Source organism: Bidens hawaiensis, unplaced genomic scaffold, assembly GCF_021521415.1.
Source record: "Bidens hawaiensis isolate Kalapana, Puna unplaced genomic scaffold, B.hawaiensis_p1.1 tig00009951_1, whole genome shotgun sequence".
Classification (NCBI taxonomy): Eukaryota; Viridiplantae; Streptophyta; class Magnoliopsida; order Asterales; family Asteraceae; genus Bidens; species Bidens hawaiensis.
In genome coordinates this window covers 730,774-750,692 of record NW_027491753.1, presented here as the reverse complement: position 1 = coordinate 750,692, position 19,919 = coordinate 730,774, and positions in this window count along the sequence as shown.

Genomic DNA, 19,919 nt, shown 5'->3' with positions numbered 1-19,919 from the left:
CTTGTCACACTCATATTAACTGATAAAGCACATTACCGATAACCCGCTTATAACTTGTCAAACATGTATGACTCATTTAAAAAAGGGTTAAACGGGTCGTAAATGAGTTGACCCGAATCAGTGTATTTGTGTGTGTGTTAAGTTGAAATACTTAACCCAAATAATAATATTGTTGAACATTTTAACCCGACACAACTAATATCCCTAGACCGATAACAATAATGTTCTCATATACAACTATTGGTTTCCTTTGAAAGTGGACATCACAACAAAAGAGTGATAATAATTTAGTTTCACAATTCACATTTCAACCGATTAACACCCCTTTATGAGGTAGATAAACCTTGATATGTCAAACCGAACATGGTTTTAAATCCATATATATATGGTTATCTAACCCACCTTTGATATAATCATCTGATATAACACAAACTAAACATTTAAACATAACTAACAAATTAGACTAAATATATATATTGGCGTTAGTTATATATGTATATACCTTTGCACTCGGGCCTCTTCTTCTCTAAAGCACACCGGCTGTTCCTGCAAATTAGTAGGAAAATAGTGTCATTTTGTTAAGTAGTAATGTGACAATTTACAAGCAATATATAATAACAATAATGAAAGTATAGAAATGAACCTTGCCATAACGTGACACCATATCTTGGAGTGGTGCAATTCTTTCTCCAAATCTCTCCTTCTTAGCCTTTAAAAAAGTAACAAATAATTAATTAATAAAAAAAAAGAAAACCCCTAAAACCAATGTAATTTAGAAATGATTTGTTTTGGAATCAATACCTTTGCATGGGTAGGCGAAGATGTGTTTTCGAGGCCGGTGGTGAGGAAGCTGTAGGGGGTAACAGCGCGCTGATGGTAATCGCACCGGATGTTCCGTTTGGTCCGCGAGCGAACAAATAAATTAGAAAGAATGGATGGATCGATGGGCATTGGTAGATGATATATATAATAAAGACTTACATGATGATGATCTCTTGATCGGGTGGCAGGTGGTGCAATATCCTGATCGTTTGATACATGATGATCAGTACTGGTCATCATCTGAGAAGGAGAAAACTTGAGCTTCAGATCAAACACTTTGAGATTCATAGCTAGCAGCTTAGATAGATAGATTGATTTTATTAATGGTAATGAGAGCAAGCAGCCGATGGATGGATGTGTAAGAAAAGAAGAATGTTTCTTGCAAAGAATAGGTCATATATATATATATCATCATGTAAACCCTAGCTAGGATCGATATCAAGTAATATTGCGGCCCATCACCAAACCAAATCAAATCATGTGCTCCAGTTTTTGAGGAGAGTGTTTGGACTAAAAGTAACTATACTACTCACTCTTGACGTGATCACAAAGGAATGTTGGAATATAATATTATTATTATTAAGAGAGTGAAATTAGGAAAATTTTGTTTGTTTGTTTTGTGGTGGTGCATATAATAAGTTATTGGAACCCCTATCCGATTTAGGAATGGCAACGGGGCGGGTTTGGGGCGGGTTTTGCTTAACCCGAACCCGAACCCGAAACCAAAAACCATCCCCGTACCCGCCCCATTACCCGTCGGGTTTAATTCGGGGATTCCCCGTTTGGTTTTTTGTACCCCCCCGACCCGCCCCGTCCCCGAACCCGAAAACCCGAAACCGATCCGACCCGACCCGAAATTGACTATTCTGGGTAATTCATAAATCATAATTTCATATCAACTGAGTTAAATCAGATACTTATAAACGAATTCCTTCTCAGATCTCAACAACTTAAACCCTAAATCCATTAAAACACTCCAAACTGAATCGGTAAACTTAATTAAGATGAGGAAGCATGAATAAACCCTAACCTTGGAGTAGAAGAGGAGAAGTAATTATGCGATGACGATCCCGCACTGTTGATATCATTATTATTATTATTATTATTATTATTATTTATGGGTGATGGAGCGGCGGATGACGAAGGAGATGCAGTGAATCCAACCTTCTCCTTGAAGTCCTTAAGCAATGATACCCATTTCATTGTATTATTATTATTATTAACCTCTCATCCAACCACCGCCGTAAAATCAGATCCGTCAACTGATTTTCAATAGGAAGTCAGCTGCTGATCAGACGGAGTCAACGAGTTAGGGTTTCGATTTGAACAAAGAAGAAGAAGAAGAATGCTGGTGGAGGTTTTTAATATATATATATATATATATATTATTTATATTTATATTTATATATTATATCGGGGCGGGTCGGGGCGGGGGTACCCGAACCCGAACCCGAACCCGAACCCGAAACAATCCCCGAAACAATCTCCGAAACCCGACCCGAAACCGAAAAAACAAAACCCGACCCGACCCGAAATAAGCCGGTTTTCGGGTTTCCCCGTCGGATTCGGGGATTTTTGCCATCCCTAATCCGATTATAAAATCTCATTTTAAACCTGTCGAGTATTAATCAGGGATACCCGTTAGTTTAATAAAAATTCAATCGGATTTTAACAATATATAAATGAATCAAATTCAAAAAATAATTACCATAAAATCATACAATTTAACCAAAAAAGCAGAAGACGAGATGTTCATCAGATCATTGCTATGTTTGACAAGAAGCTTTTAAGAGCTTCAAGCTTAAAGCTTTTAAAAAAAACTCCTACTCAAATAAAAGTCTCGTTTGGTTTAAGGAGCTTGAAGCTTTTAGGTCTGGAGAAAAAGCTTAAAGCTTCTACTAGTAACGTTTAGAATGAGCTACAAGATTTTAGTATTTTAATTTACTTTAATAAACTTCTAAAATACATCCATTTACTATTATTGTTTTTAGTGATACCTATTATAGTAATTTTATACATTTTATTAAAAGCTCTGGCTACTCTGTCAAACATCTAAATATATCTAAAAAGCTACAGCTAACAGCTGTCAGCTACAACTACAGCTACCAGCAAGTTTTGCTAAACATATCCCATGTAACAAATGGAGGAAATGGGAAATTAGAATGGAAATTGGAAACTGATCGATAAGCCATGCTTTCCTGGTTGATTTTTTATTTTATTTTTTTATGAAAGGAATTAATTTGAAGAATTGATAACTAATGATATCACATATAAATATACAAAAATTTATGTTGGGTACATCAGGCTTATAATCGGTAAATGGGTTAATGTTATCGTGTAATCAGGTATACTAGAAATCAAATACTCATCCCAAACCCGCGAAAAAACTAATCCACTACTCGTTCCAAACCCTAATAGGACGGGTATTACCCACACCAATTAAGTCGAGTCTCGCATATTCCCATAGGGTTCGGGTTTCATTGCCATCTCCCTAAATCTATAGTATACAAATTATGAGATTAAGCTACAAAGACAAAATAACACTAGGTGGTGTTTGGTACGCAAGGTTGGTTAGTTAACTGATAAAATTATGGGTGGTGTTTGGTACAAAATAACATGATGAAATTAACCACTATGAGGTATTAAAAGGGTGTTTGGTTAGTTAACTGAATGAGATTAACATTATACTCATTTCCTCTACACACATCATAACAATTTCCTTTTTGCAACATTTGTTTTTGTTTTTTTGTTTTTTAATATTTCTTTGATTATCTTTTTCACCCTAATTTCTCAACCCCATAACTTGATCGCCACCACAATTACCATCTATTGGCCATAAACTGACCACCACTACCGCTATCACTTCCACCTGACCACCACTCTCACTACCGCCGCTTAACCACCACCGTCGCCATCATTATCAATTTTTACTTTGGTAAATTTTATTTATTTTGAGTATGGCTGGTAATTGGGTACCTGTTAAACACACGATAAGACTTGTTAATCAAAAAAGTGCGGTATGTGATTTTTTTATTTTCTTAAATAATTGAAATTAGTAGGCTAAACTCCTTCATTATCCCTTATTGGTACACAAAACTTAAAACCGTCTTATAGTCATGACATATAAAGTAGTTAAACGAGTCGTATTTCAAGTTTGATATTTGTGTTACGCGCGTCGCCTCTTACCAGTTAAACATTTTAAGACACGAATTACCACCCCTAATTTTAAGACATGGATATTTTTATCATTTGTGTTTCATTTTCATTTTTATCATGTCAATCACACAACATAAACATAAAATAATGACTTATTCCATCACCACAGGTTTACCAAAAATGACAATCAGTTGAAATGTTAATGATCTATATGTATATATACACTTTCTTTGTCGTATTTGTTTATGTCAGTTAATTAGTTCCTATCGACTATACATAGTGATCATGTATCATATAACTTAAATAAACTATATATACATGTTTTCATGTCCCGGATCGATAATCAAATATCAAGTTAGGGTTCATCAAGAGTCAAACCGAGTTAGGGTTTGAGAGTTTGTAATCAGTTTTTCGAGTTAGATTTTCTGATTAATAAACAAGAGACTCGGGCCAAACAACAATTGAGCCAACAATCACCCCCCCCCCCCCCAATTGTTGTTCCCGACTCACCCGACACCCCCCCTAATTTCCTACTCGAAATTGGCGGGTTTTTAACTTCACTCTTGTCATCATTTTCTTGATTCTCGGTCCGAGGCTTTTCTTGATCTCTTGCAATGTTCTTTGGGCTCCACTTAACTTGAAGAAACACTTGCCTCGTTTAATCATTATACGCCTTCCCTTGGGCTTGAATCACTTTCTTGACCACACGTTTAGTTTATTGAACACTCTTCTTTGGACCTTGAGTTTTGGAACTTGGATATTTGATTGGAATCTAAATCGTACTCGGATTTTCTTCTTTCAGACCAATTCCTTGAAGATCTCGACCTGCAAAATTCTTCATTCCAATGCTAGTTCGTTTACCGGGACTTGTTATCTTGAGGCTAATCTTGTACAATCGATTCTTGATCCTTGTCACCTTCATCAAAAGCTTATATGTATCATCTTTAATGGTTAGAAAATCCTGTTTCATGTGAATCTCGCATCCACCTTCTGTTGTTTTACCAAGACTTATGATATTGCACTGTTGACTCAGGATGTAGTAGACATCGGTCAACAGACGCTGCTCCCCCATTTCCCTTCAATTAAAACCGACCCTTCTCCCCGAATATCAATACAAGATTCATCTCTGAACTTCACCTTTCTCGTGATTTGTTTATTCAATTCATAAAAATAAGCTTTATTACCTGTCACGTGATTCGTGCTCTGTTGCCGAGATACAAAACATCTTTCTTCATCGGCTCGGTTTCGAAACGCTTTGGAATCACTCTGTCACACCCCAACCAAAGGCGACGGAACATGCCGGGGTGCAACGGATTGCCCAAAACACAAGACACTATTAAAGTGACAATATTTAATCAACTCATTTAAATTCATAAAATCATAAAAATCACATAACTTGTTCATACAACAACCGAGTTCAAATCATAGCAAATAATATATTGTTCATTTTGCTAATATCATAATAGTCTTGATAACGTTTTCTTCAAGTCTCGAGTCAACCTAAATTCAAACCTGTAACATTGCATAAAATAGAATTTGTCAACACAAAGGTCGGTGAGCAATTTCATAGTTTTGAACAATAAGTATATAATAGGAAATTCCACAACTTGTATACAGTATAATAAATAATAGCAACAAATAGGATAATGAAATCGTTAATAAGAATACATTAACGACACCTTGCTATAAGAGAATGCCAAATAGCCTCGGATTTATATGAAATCGTTAATAAGAATACATTAACGACGCCTTTCTATAAGGGGATGCCAAATATACTCGGATTTATGAATCAACCGACCAAAAGCGGTAAACACATTAGCAATTAGGCATGTAAGCATATAACACCAAATTGATCATTTATTTAAGTAATGTATACAATAAAGTTTGTGGTTTAAGACTCATGTATAAAACATTTAGTTTGAATAAGTATGCAATCACCCCCAAAACGAAAGATGGAAAGTGGGGTATGAAAAGTACTCACGATTAAGTAATAAACTTGATCGGTAAAATGACGAGTAACCGGAAGAATGAGGTTTAACGAGCAAAGCCTAGATGAAAAGAAGTCTTGTATTAGAAAGGTTGTCTAGGAAGTCTTTAAATAAAATAAATGATAAGAATGCAAACAATTAAAGTTAAAGGTTTATGTGAATAATTAAGAAGTTAAATTAATTGTCTTTTAAAAATATAAGTTTGCTCGAAACCGGGTTAAAGTATCTAGCCCTTAATACTTACTCAACCTATGTTAAGTAATAAGGTGGGTAAAAATGCAAGAATGCAAGTCCCTTTATAATATAGATACTAAAACGGGTTTTTAACGAGTGTTTGGGTTGTTGGTTCAGGTCTTGATAATTGGTCAAACCCAAAGTCAACTTTATAAAATAATGAATGTTATGAGATAACTCAATAAAATTTAATAAGACTATAACTCTTGTTTATTAATCAGGAAATATAACTCAAAAACTGATTAGAAACTCTCAAACCTAACTCGGTTTGACTCTTGATAAACCAAAACTTGGTTGCATCAACTTCATGACAATCCCTAACTTGGGTGTCCCTATTTATAATGTTAACTTAACTTAGTCAACATGTTTTACATACATAATACATTTTTCTTTAATATGGTACAAAAACTCTAACACGACAGTTTTAATCTAATTACTCATCAAAATTCTTGCGAGAATTAACAAACTTACCAAAATTTCTCTCTTTTCTACCAATTTAATTATGTTTCTTCATGCCCAAAGTTTCATGTTTTCTACGAAATCGTTTCTTCTTTTTATTAGAGAATATTGTTTTAAATCATCATAGAACTCATCTCAGCAGTGACTTTTGCTACTTGTGATGTCAGATACTCAGTAACCATCAACAACAATTTGCGATTCAAAATCAGCATGATTTGAGAAGCTATTGGATATTAACTTCAATAGTTTGTAACAAAGATGATATGGTAAACAACGAGATACTAATTATAAAAAATTATGATGATGACAATGTCATAAATCAATAACGAAATGCTAATGGTAGTATCTTTCAACTAACTAGAACCGCCGCCTAGTCAACACGCCCTCGATAAAAGATCTCTATGTTAGGCCTTAAAACTAATGAAAAATTAAAGGTACTTTTTTGGTTCAACACTCAAATATGCCTAGCGATTAAAGAGGTCCTCAGATCTTTGGGGAGTAGGAGGCAAAAGCGAGTTAAGTCAGTCATTTTCTAGATCATCATCTTGTTTGGCTCTTCTTCATTATCCTATGAAGATGACGACTTCTTGTTTTCCCGTATATCATACACATTTATAGCTTTCATGTCAAACTTTATCACTCACCTCTACTAAATTGCATTCTTTTCCCCATGTCTTGAGCATTCACGATCTGTCTATTAAATATAGTGACTGAGGCTTTAAAATATATGTAGTGGTTTTGAGTAGGGTGTTGTGATTGGAGGAGAAAAAAATATAATGATTTTTCTGTGTATTTGAAAAGTTCCTTGTAGCACCCTATAATTTTTTAATATATTTTAAAAGTGGTTGTGAGTAAATGAGAGAAAATTAGTAATAATAAAAGTATAATTTAAATGAAATTAAGAGAGAAATATAATGTGTTTTAGTGTAAGTTTGGATTTAAAAACATAGGAAGGGTTGATAATGCTCCCAACTAAATTCATCGTGATCATGACACTAATCTCGAGGCTCGACCCTAAACTAAAATAATATGTAAAAAGTTAGAGCATTGTAAAAAATAAAACACAATGTGTAAAAAGTTGAAAGCGGTTAGAACAAATTATAAATGGTTAGAAGACTTGTTAATAATAAGTTAGTACGGGCTGACTCGAAAGGGAAGATAAAACAGAACCTGTCAGTTATGTCTTTAGGGGCCGCCACGTATAGCTTTAATTTATGTTGTAGCATCGGTTCTTGCTCTGGTTACGAATGACCCAATCTATCTACGGCAACTACCCCTACTTTTAGTAGATGGAGATGCGCACCTAGGAAAGCGAGGAATAAACCTACGTGTCGGCAAGTGCGGGGGCAGAGATTGGGACCATGAAAGCATGTGATTCAATCGAACCTAACTTTTTCTGAAAATATGAATTTCAAATAAAATAATTTATTTATATTTTATGATATATAAAAAATTTAAAATACATTTGATGTCCTATAAGTAATGCTATGGTTGCACACGTGTGTATAGTTTGTTGAAATAAGAAATACATAAAAAAAACCATTTGCCTATATTTTTTACATTAGAAAAATAACAACAAAGTAAAGACAAAATAAATTTGTGATGCAAGATATTGAGCATATTAGTTTGGTATGATGTGTGGCAAAAGTAGCATTTGGATGGAGGTGTCCATGACCACTATTTAGATGACCCAACCCCTACCAACCCAACCAACCACTCTACTAACCCAACCTTCAAACTCTACAAATTGGCATCAAGTTTTAAAAGTCATAAAATTAAAAAATGTTTTTGTAATGGTATACGATATTATATTATATTTTATGGCAGGGTATACAAACACACAAAGGAAAACCTCACAGCCGTCGCCATATTAACCCAAATTAAACTTGCATGATGTCACACATTTTTCTATGAATTTTATCAATTTGTAATATGTACCACAGCCTATATTTATATTTAATTATTTATTCAAACAAGTTAAAATTGTGCATAACTCTCGCTGTTATTATTTTGTAGGATCCCAAAACGTATATATCTATTATGATTCAAGCAACTAGTTGAAACCGGTTTACAAGTAGAGCATGTTCAAACCGGTTCGGTTCGGTTTATAAACCGGTTAACTGCTAAAAACCGGTTTGCGGAAAAGAAACAGTTTTTCTAAATCGGGTGGGTTTTAAAACCGATTTGGTTATGAAGTGTCCAAACTGCTATACGAACCCCCACTGGATCGGTTTGTCCCCAACCGGTTTAAGGTTGGTATTGGTTGAACCGGTTTAGAACCCATTATTTTTTAATCTCTGTAATTCATACCTAAGTATCTAAAACTCAAATACCTCTTATGTACAGTACGGACCATCATAAAACATGCAAATTGGGCTTCTTCGCATTGGTCCAGCATTTAGTCCGCTAAGTAACATTTAAACTCTAACGGGCTTGTTATTTAAACAACAATGGGTTTGGATTAGCTAGAAAATTCCCTTATCTTTACTTAATTATACAATTTAATAGAAAATTCCCTTTCTAGGTTCATCATTATTTAATAATTATAGAATAGAATTGGGTTGTTATTTAACAAAATGTGGTGACGCAAAAAATGGAATAGAGTGGCTGGATACAATTGGAAAGGTCACACACCGGGCAGCTAGCTAATAAACAAAATTCCACACAAGTTGGAATTGAGTCCACTTAATAATATTAATTGACAGAATTGTCAATATTGAAAAGGTGAAGGTTTTGATTATGTAATATTCACATGCCACTTCCTCAATCTGCCCTACACGTACATATCATTTTTGGTCCTATTATTTACATTGAAATATCAAGCTCATGGACAACAATAATGGGCTGGGGTCCACACCAGGGTGTGCCATCTCACCCCATACTTTCCATCACTAATCACTAGTGATAAAATTTTAGTGGGTGTGATGGTGTGATGGGCTTTTCATCCCCACCAACTAAGGATAAATCCATCCCAAATAGATCTATCGGTCTATCTGTTACAGTTATCAACCCTAGCCGGAGTTACAATCTTCCGGCCGACAGTCTCCGCCGCTGATCGGAATGTGCTACTTGTGGTAACTAATAAATCATTGCTTATCACAACCTGCATCACTCATTCAACTCCAAAACTCGTCGCCGACTGTGTCAACAGCGGCGCTAATTGCTCACCGGAAAACGAATTTGAACTCTTCGATTGTTTAATTTGAATCCGAAAGGTAATTATTTGACTTGCACTTCAATGCTGGAGCTCAATTAAGAGGATCTGCGTTCATGAATTTGGATACAATTAAGAGGATCGACCAACGGTCAAAACTCTCGGGGCTCACCACGTGATGGCCATCACAGGCGCACCCCCATCACGAGTGATGGGGGAACTGGCGGCGGTGTTCCAAACACCATCACGCGTGATGGGTTGTCCATAACGGACCAACCCCCCCCCCCCCTAAATGAACGGTTCTTATTTTTTATTCTTTTTAGATATTCTTTTGATTCTCTCGTCCTCCATTATTATTAAATTTTAACCGATTATATCGGTTTAGGTGGCCAAGTACTCAATCTCCCTGAATACTCACATCTCTTTAATCGATTAGTTTAGCACATAACAGTGTCTAGTGACTTTTGCAACAATGATTATATATATATATAAAGAGAGAGGGGGGGGGGGGAGGTTCCATTGGGAATAAATTTTCTTAAAAACTAATTAAGGGTATGTTTTGTTGAAAGGAATAGAATGAAGGGGGAATGAAATGGGAGAATGAATGGAATGGACAAAGAAATGAAATGGATCATTACCATTCCTTTGTATTGTTTGGTTAACATATGAGAATGAAATGAATAATTAATTTATGTTGTTTAGTATCTGAAAAAAATTTTAGGAATGAAATAGAAATAATAAAAACATTCATATCCCAATATATATATATATATATATATATATATATATTTAAAAAAAAAAAAAAAACTGAAATGGTGATGGTGGTGGTAGCTTTGGAGATGAAAATGGTGGTGGCGCTGGTGACGGTGGTGGTGGTGGAGGTCAGGCCAAGGGGGTGGTGGTGGTGGTGGTCAAGCGATGGTAGCATTAGTAGTGATGGTGGTGGTAGGGTGGTGATGACAGTGGCGGTGGCCAGGCAGTGATAGTGGTAATGGCGGTTATGGTCGGGTGATGATGGTGACAATGGTTGCCGTGGTTATGGCGACGATGGTGGCGGTGGTAGCTTTGGTGGTAAGGTGGTGGTGGTGGAGGTGATGGCGACGATGGCGGTCAGGTGGTGGTGGTGGAGGTGATGGCGACGGTGGCGGTGGTGGTGACGGTGGCGGTGGTGGTCAGATGATGGTGGTGGCTATGGTAGTGGTGCTGGCGGTGGTTGTTAGATGATCGTGTTGTTGAGAAAGTAGGTTGAAGGAGGAATGGAATGAAAAAAAAAGAAGGGGGATGAGAAAGAATGGTTTTGATGGAATGAGATTCCATGTGTAATGGATGATTCCATTCCATTGTGCAACCAAACACCTCTTATTTCATTCCCACGTAATGAATCATTTCATTCCGCCTGTCATTACTGCATAACAAACGCTACCTAAATGAATAACATCCGTTTATCTAATGTAATTATCAATGGTACAATAGTAATTCTTTTAAAAATCTAGGTTTATCTTTTTTGAGTTAGGGGTATTTTAGGAAGAAGTTTAATTAGTTACTGTTGGACTAGATTTTCTAACATCTCTCGCCTCATTTCATATTTATTTTCTCATTCTCTCTTCACTAAATTTTTGTAGGTTAAATACTCCCTCATCAATTAAAATAAAAATACAAGCATCAAAATATGGAAAAACAAAAGAAACAAAAAATCCGAAAATTAAAAAGTAAAAACCGACGGAAAAATTATAAAAAATCAAAAGGGGACTTTCTACTTTCTCTCTCATAAATTTATCACAAGTTTATTTTTTTTTTCTGTTTTCCTATTATTTGCTTTCCTTTCCTTTTTTATCTTTTAACATTATCTTTACTTATGAAAAATGACAGGAGCGACGCAACGCAACGCAACGCAACGCAGGGGCTAAGGGTGATTTCCGGCGGAACAAAGAAACCCCTTTTTTTGTTTCCAACATCCCAGATGGGGTGTCTAAGTCGGATTTGAGGAAGAAATTGTTTTGTCCTTACGTCTTCCGGTGGTATGATTGAGGAAGAAATTGTTGTTAAGTGTAATGGGAAAGATTACCCAGTGTGGGTCGTGGAGGAAATGAAGTCTTGGGTGCCTAGCTTTGTCGGGGTATCGGAAACTCAGAGCTCAGGTAATTCGGCGGGGGATGAGTCTAACACGAACAATATGGAGGTGGAGACTGAAGAGGGGGAATTTGTGCCGCTTTCGCCGGTTGGCGTCGACGGTGGTGAGATGCAAGAGATAGATCTTGTAGACGAGGTTCCTGCGGGAGATGACAGGTCAAAGGTTAGGTCGGCGGGCGTGCATGAGGTGCAGCCTTTAGTGTGCATGGGGAATATGGGTGCAATAAATGTGGAGGCTCAAAATGATTTTTTATCGGATGATGTCGGTCCAAAGGAGACTTGTGGTCTTTTTGGATTTGGGCAGGAATTAGGAGCTGGGCCTACCCCTACTTCTAGGGAAAGAGCTAGAAGATGTAGAAGCCCATCAGTTGAAAGCCCAACAGATGTGCAATCAGGAGAGGACGGGGGTGTTTCTGTTTTACCATTCCCAAACCTGGATTACGTACTTGATGAGATGGAGGTTGGTGATACATCGATGAACGGGTGGTTCAAGGCGTGATGGATTCAGGGTGCTGTCGTCTCCGGTCGTCGATCGTATAAACGGGGGTGAAGCTGTCACCAGTGTAGACCCAACTGATGCCCTAGATGTGGAAGTGTTTGCCACAGTTCGAACCTGGGCGAAAATTGGGGCGGGCTTGGAAGAGTTTGGTGATCTCGTTAGAACGGTTATCATTGGTGAGGGCGGTTTTTCTGTTTCCTCATGAATTTTTTATCCGTTAATATTAGAGGGGTGGGCGAAGTCGGAAAAGCTGACTGGATTCGTGGTTTAAAAACGTGCCACGGCGTTCATTTTGTAGCCATTCAGGAAACAAAGAGGAGTTGTATATCGTCTTTCTTGGTTAATAGGTTTTGGGGGAGATCAGTTTTTGAGTTTGACTCGGTGGATGCGATTGGTAGGTCGGGTGGGGTGCTTAGCATTTGGGATCCATCTTTTTTTTGCAGAACAGGATTATGGTGACGAGCGGGCTGATTCGGCCGTTGGGTTGTCTTATTAATATTTTTAATGTCTACGCGCCAAACGACTCGGGAGAGAGGAGGAGGCTTTGGCAAGATATGTTGATGGTGAGGGGGTCGGTTACCGGTTTGTGCGTCTTTCTTGGGGACTTTAATGAAGTGCGCTACCCCGAAGATAGGCTGAACTCTGAGTTTGTTGCTTCGAACGCGGCCGCGTTTAATGAGTTTATTGAAAACGCGGGCTTGGAAGAATATCTAATGGGAGGTGGTGTGTTCACGTACATATCCGACAAAGGTGATAAGTTTAGTAAACTTGACCGGACGTTGGTATGCAAGGATTTTATGAGTGTCTGGCCTCTCGCCTCGTTGACCCTTTTGTCCAAAGAGTATTCGGATCACAGGCCATTGCTTCTGTCTTCCATCGGTTCTAATTTTGGGCATATCCCTTTTCGTTTTTTCAACTCGTGGCTAGATTTGTCGGGATTCGAGGAGTTCGTGAATTTTCAGTTCTGTCAGTTCAAGATTTCTGGCGCGGCAGACCTAGCAGTAATGACAAAGTTAAGGTGGTTGAAGTCTAGAATCAAACTTTGGTTAGCAGCAGAGCGAAAACGAAAAGAAGGGGTTTATTTGGAGAAAAAGAAGGCGATTAAAGAAATCGAATCGGTCGGGGAGGGCAGACTTTTAACCGAGCAAGAGTTGATCCGTAGGTCAGAGTGTATGACCTTTGTGAAGGATTTCGATCTTTTAAAATATCAAAATCTAAAACATAAGTCACGGGTTCGGTGGGCGTTAGAAGGGGACGAAAACTCTAACTACTTCCATGGCGTTATTAACGCTAATCTGAAGAGTAATCGCTTACATGGGTTGTTGGTTGATGGGGAGTGGATTTCGAATCCAATCAGTTTGAAAGATATAATCTTTGATTTTTTCGCTCAAAAATTCCAGGAGTCGGTCTCGGTTAGACCATCTCTGGTCTTATTTAACCTGAATAGATTAGATTTTTGTGAGGCAAATTCGTTAGTGCAACCGTTTTCGCTTTTGGAAATCAAGGAAGCCGTGTGGGACTGTCATAGTGATCGTGCTCTGGGTCCGGATGGGTATAATTTTAATTTCTTAAAAAGGTTTTGGAACGGTTTGCAGGGGGATTTCGTTAAAGTGTTTAATGAATTTTTTGACACGCAGTCTTTTAGTTCTGGTTGTTTAGCGTCTTTCATTGCATTAATTCCCAAAGTAAAGAACCCGGTTTCGTTGGGTGAGTTTCGTCCAATAAGTCTGGTGGGATGTTTAAATAAAGTGATCTCTAAAGTGCTTGTTGGTCGATTAAAGAAGGTTATTGGGAGACTTATTTCAGAGGAGCAATTTGCCTTCCTCGCTAACCTTAGCATTTTGGATGGTCCGTTAATCCTTAATGAGCTTTTGGCTTGGTTGTATCGATCAAAGAAGAGGGGATTGATCTTCAAGGTGGATATAGAGAAGGCTTATGACTCATTGAATTGGAATTTCTTAGATTCTGTTTTATATCAAATGGGGTTTCCATCTAGGTGGCAAAAGTGGGTATCAGCTATCTTGTCGGCGAGTCGGGCTTCGGTCTTGGTTAACGGGTCTCCGACTCGGGAATTTCAATGTTTCCGGGGCCTCAGACAAGGAGATCCGTTGTCCCCGTTCTTTTTTGTTATCGCTATGGAGGCGCTTACGGGGATGATGAAACGAGCGGAAGAGAGGGGTCTTTATTATGGGCTGAAGTGCGGCCCGTCGGGACCGGTTCTTTCCCACTTTCTATACGCCGACGACGTGGTGTTTCTTGGAAAGTGGGACAACGAGAACGCATTAAACCTGAGTCGAATTTTAAGGTGTTTTTACTTGGTCTCCGGGTTACGGGTGAACTTAAATAAGTGTCATGTGTTTGGTACTTGTGTGGATGATACTGAAATGGAACAAATGGCGGGTGTTCTCCGGTGTAGGATTGGTGTTATTCCATTTGTTCATCTTGGCCTTCAAGTTGGGCGGAACATTAACGCGATCAGTGCGTGGGACGCTGTTGTGGAGTTATTTAAGAAAAGGTTGTCGAGATGGAAAGCCAAATCTCTCTCAGTTGGAGGTCGCATTACGCTGATAAAATCGGTTCTCAATTCATTACCCACTTATTACTTCTCGTTGTTTAAAGCTCCGGAAGGTGTGTTAGAAAAACTTGAGCGGTTAAGGAGGATTTTCTGTTGGTGCATGATGTCAGTAGTTCAGTGTCTAGTGTCTGTAATCGAGTTTGTAATGTTTTGTATTTGATGTAAGCGAAGTTAGCTAACAAGTTCGCTTATATAGGCGAACTTGTTAGACAAGCGAAGTTAGGGACAACTTCGCCTAAACATGCTAGGCGAAGTTGTCGTGTTATATATTGATTAGGTTACGGCTTAATCAAACAACAAACATTAAGAAGTTTTATTATTCGAGTTTACGAGTTAGAGAGTCCTGTAATTAGTGATTGATATCACGTGTTTAAGGTTGCAATATAACGAGTATTTGTTTATTGTAACGTGTGTTCGATTGTGTTAACTCGTATCGTCTTCTACGCTCGTAATGTCTTACGTAGGGATTCCGCACCTACGTAGAACGAGATATCTCGTGTAGAACCGGCTGGGAACCTACAATTGGTATCAGAGCCTTAGGCTCTTATGCTATGGTTCGAGATCTACGTTTTGGTGTTTCTGGAACGTTTCTGATGCGTTTTTGGCCGAACAGCCGCCGCAGGCGAAGTTATGGGGTTCAGGCGAAGTTGTCGCTTAAATTTTAGGGTTTAGGCGAAGTTATCAGTCAGGCGAAGTGTTGGTGCATAATGTCAGTAGTTCATAGTCTAGTGTCTGTAATCGAGTCTGTAATGTTTAATTATGTTTTGTATGTTTAAGCGAAGTTACTGACAAGTTCGCTTAACAGGCGAACTTGTTAGTCAAGCGAAGTTATGGACAACTTCGCCTGAACATGCCAGGCGAAGTTGTCGTGTATTTATATACCTAGGTTACGGCTTGGTTTGGTGTTAAGTTACAATCAGTTAAGTTCGTGTTAGTTTGTTCGAGTTGTTACGAGAGCTGTAACGTGTGTCTGTAATAGTGATATCGTATCACGTGTTTGAGTTATTATATAACGTGTGTTCGTTTCGTGTGTTCGTGTGATTCGTGTTCTATACTCGTAACGATCTACGCAGGGATTCCGCACCTGAGTAGATCGAGATATCTCGTGCGATCCATCCAAGGAACCTACAATTGGTATCAGAGCTTTTGCTCGATTGTGTGGTTCGGGATATTCACGCGGGTGTAGAAATCGTCCCGTTTCGACTATTCGCGGGACGTGTTTTCTGTGTTTTTGAGTCAATCTTACCTCCTACCATCGTATTCAAGCCTTTGCACCGTCAAAAACCTCGTAAAATCCAGATTTCAGATCTGCAAAAACGTCCGTGTTCATCAGGCGAAGTTGCCGTCAGGATACGTAGGGTTTCGGCGAAGATATAAGGTTAAGCGAAGTTATCCACAACTTCGCCTACCTTCTCAAGTTCGCCTAACTTAGCGAAGTTCTCTACAACTCCGCCTACCTCCTAAGTTCGCTTACCTTAAGCGAAGTTAATCATCTGCGAAGTTCTTCAGCGAAGTTAATCTGCGGCGAAGTTAAGGCTTAAGCGAAGTTATCCGTAACTTCGCCTACAGTACTTTTCAGAAAATTTTTTGATTTTTTTTCCGGGTTTCTTACTTTTCAGGAAAGATGTCGTCGATTAACATCTCTGAGTTAGTGAAGATGGAAGTTGAAGCAGGGTCAGCTACTAAGGCCCCAAGATTGATGAAGGGAACCGATTTCGTTGCATGGAAGGATCGGTTCATACAATACGTCAAATACCAGGATGCGAAGATGTGGGTATGCATCCAGGATGGTTATATTCCACCAGTTATGGAGTATGAAGGTCGTGATCAAATCAAAAAGTATAGCAAAATGGAAGAAGAAGAGAAAAAGATGTATGAGGCCGAGAGCAAGGCTCATGCTGCTATTACTATGGCTCTTCCACAAGAGATCCTTCATACGTTTAGAAAGTACACGTCAGCAAGAGAGCTTTGGGAAGCTCTTGAGAACAGATTTGAAGGGAATGTAGGAATCCGTGCTTCAAAGATAAAATTGCTCAAAACCCAGTTCTCAGTCTTCAAGTATTTGAAGAATGAATCTTTAGATGATATTATCACTCGATATTACCATCTGATGACTGAATTGAGCAACTATTCAATTTCCTACCGAGAAGAAGAAATAGTTGAGAAGCTTCTAGATGCTCTCCCACCAAAATGGGAGATGTACACTGTGCTGATGAGGGAAGACAAAGACTTTCCCACATATGATCTAGAAACGGCAGTTAACAAGCTTCGAACCTTTGAGCTTAATATGGTCAGAAAGGAGACACCTATGGATCAGGTTCAAGATCCAGGTATGTATGGAGCTAAAGTCAACACTAGCTCAGGATCGAAGACTGAATCTGCTGCCTACTACTCGAAGGGAGAGTCGGGGGCAAACTCATCACATGAGGGTCATGTGTCAGTCAACACAAATGGTGATGTTTGCTATGTAGCAGGTGGATCGAGTGGTTCTCAACCCCAGGTAAGCAAGAGTAGTTGCTCTCCAAGTATTCCCAGCAACAACTACTCCAAGATGCCTATGAGTGCCAAGTCTGCTGAAGAGCAGTTTGGTCTCTATGCTTCTTTTATTGCTTCCTATGAGAACTACATTCAAGGGAAGATTGTTGATCCAGCTGTGTTGGATGAAGACTATGACCAGATTGATGCTGATGATCTGGAGGAAATGGATTTGCAATGGCAGATGGCTATGATCGTAAGAAGAGTGAAGCGGTTTATGAGAAAGACCAGAAGAAAGTTTGTCGGTGGAAAGCCAGGGTTTGACAAGACAAAGGTAAGATGCTACAATTGTCAGAAAAACGGTCACTTTGCAAAGGAATGCAGGAATGAGCATGTGGAACGAAGTCAGGGCAGGTCTACACAGCAAAGTGGGGGTTCTAAAGATTATAGTGCAATGATTTCTAGAGGAGATGGTGAATACAACTGGAACTTGCATTCTGAAGAAACTTTCGAACGGGCCAATTTGGCGAAGGTTGAAAATGAAGGAAATGAGAAGGTTACCGGAGAAGAAAAAGCTTTCATGGCAGATGTTAAAGACCAGCTCTCCGAGGTATGTTCTAAACCTACATGTTCTAAATGTGAAAACTTGTCTGAGCAATTAGCAACTATAACCGATCAGTATGTTAGGTTGGATGCTGAATTTAAAACCCTAAAAGAAGATCATCATTTTACAAAAGCAAGAGAAAATAGCTATAAAGTCAAAATAAAAGCCTGTGAAAAAGATGTTAAAAGTCTGAAAACAAAACTTGCTGAAAAAATTGAAGTGATTGATTTAAGCTATGAAGTTTTGGAAGAAAAAACCAAACTAATTGCTGATAGAGAAAAACAGATTGCTGATCACCAGGTAAAAGTGGTGGAACTGAATAGAAAACTAGAGCAGTTCAGAAATTCCTCTGCTATTCTTGACACCTTGTTAGTGATCAAGGTTCCTCTGCTAAGAGAGGAGGAATCGGTTATCATGAGGTTCCACCACCTTATAATCACAATTACACTTTTAACCCTAGTGTTCAGAAATCTGTTGACTTTGAGGTTGCTCAGACAGTACCAGTTAAAGTAACTTGTAAAGAACCAAATGTTAGTGGAGGCGAAACAAGTTCGCCTGTTTCAAGTGTTAAAATTTCTGATCCAAGTCCAGTCTCATCGGATTCGGATAAGTCATCCGAGTCTGGTAAGGCAAAAGAGGAGGTGGTATTACCCAATGGTGGAGAGAAAGATAAGACGAATAAAAAGAGTACTCCACTAAACCCGTACGTCCCACCATATGTGAGACGAACGGGCGGTAATAAAGCCTCGACATCTAAAACACCGGTTGATAAAAAAGTTGAGCATAGGTGTTGTTTTAGGTGTAATCAATTAGGACATCTTGTTGCAGATTGCCCTCTGAAGCAGCGATTCAGAGGTGTGAGGCCTACTAAAACTGAGAATAAGCCTAATAGGAATTATCATACTGCTAAAAATGAAAACCATTCAAAATTCAAAAATGGGACTAATTCAGGTTTTCATAGAAACAAATCTTAGTTTTACACTGCTAATAACCAAACCACAAGCTATAATTCTTTCAATTCACAAAGGTTTGGAAGGCCTCACAATCAATCTACAAGGAGGTATCCTAATAGGAATTACAGGAATTATCCAGATACTAACTTTGGAAAGCCAAAGTTTGGGATGTATAGATCCAAGACCAATTGGTCTTGGGTCCCTAAATTCTAATCTTTTGCTTTATTGTGCAGGAACAGTTGAACAGGGCTGCCGACAATCTTTGGGTTGTGGATAGCGGCTGTTCCCGGCACATGACGGGTAACAAATACTTGTTACACGATTTGAAACCTGTTCAAGGAGGGAGAGTGAGCTTTGCCGGTGAAAGTGGAGGCAAGATTACAGGAATGGGAACGGTGTCGAACGGGAAGATGACATTAGAAAAAGTAAACTTTGTCGAAGAATTGAAGCACAATCTGCTGAGTGCTTGGATATTGCTGAAGAAGAAGAGAGAGTTGCTACGAAGATGATCCTTGATGAGGAAGAAAATCTATTGCAAAGACAGCTGATCGATAAATATCAACCTTCCTCATCAAATGCTATCGATACCCCTGCTGCCTCGACTGAAGAAGAATTTTTCAATCCATTTCACTCTCAGCATGAAACAACCATTGACGAGCTCTCTTCTAACTTGGAAGACAATTTGCATGTCGGTTCTGTTCCGACCACGAGAATTCATAAAGATCACCCTTTGAAGAATGTGATTGGTGATGTGTCCTCCGGTGTACAAACAAGACGTAGCTTGAATGAGCACACCTGTGTTTACACAAGCATCAAGGAGACAGGCATAATCAATGAATGCTTGTACACCTGCTTTATCAGCCAGATTGA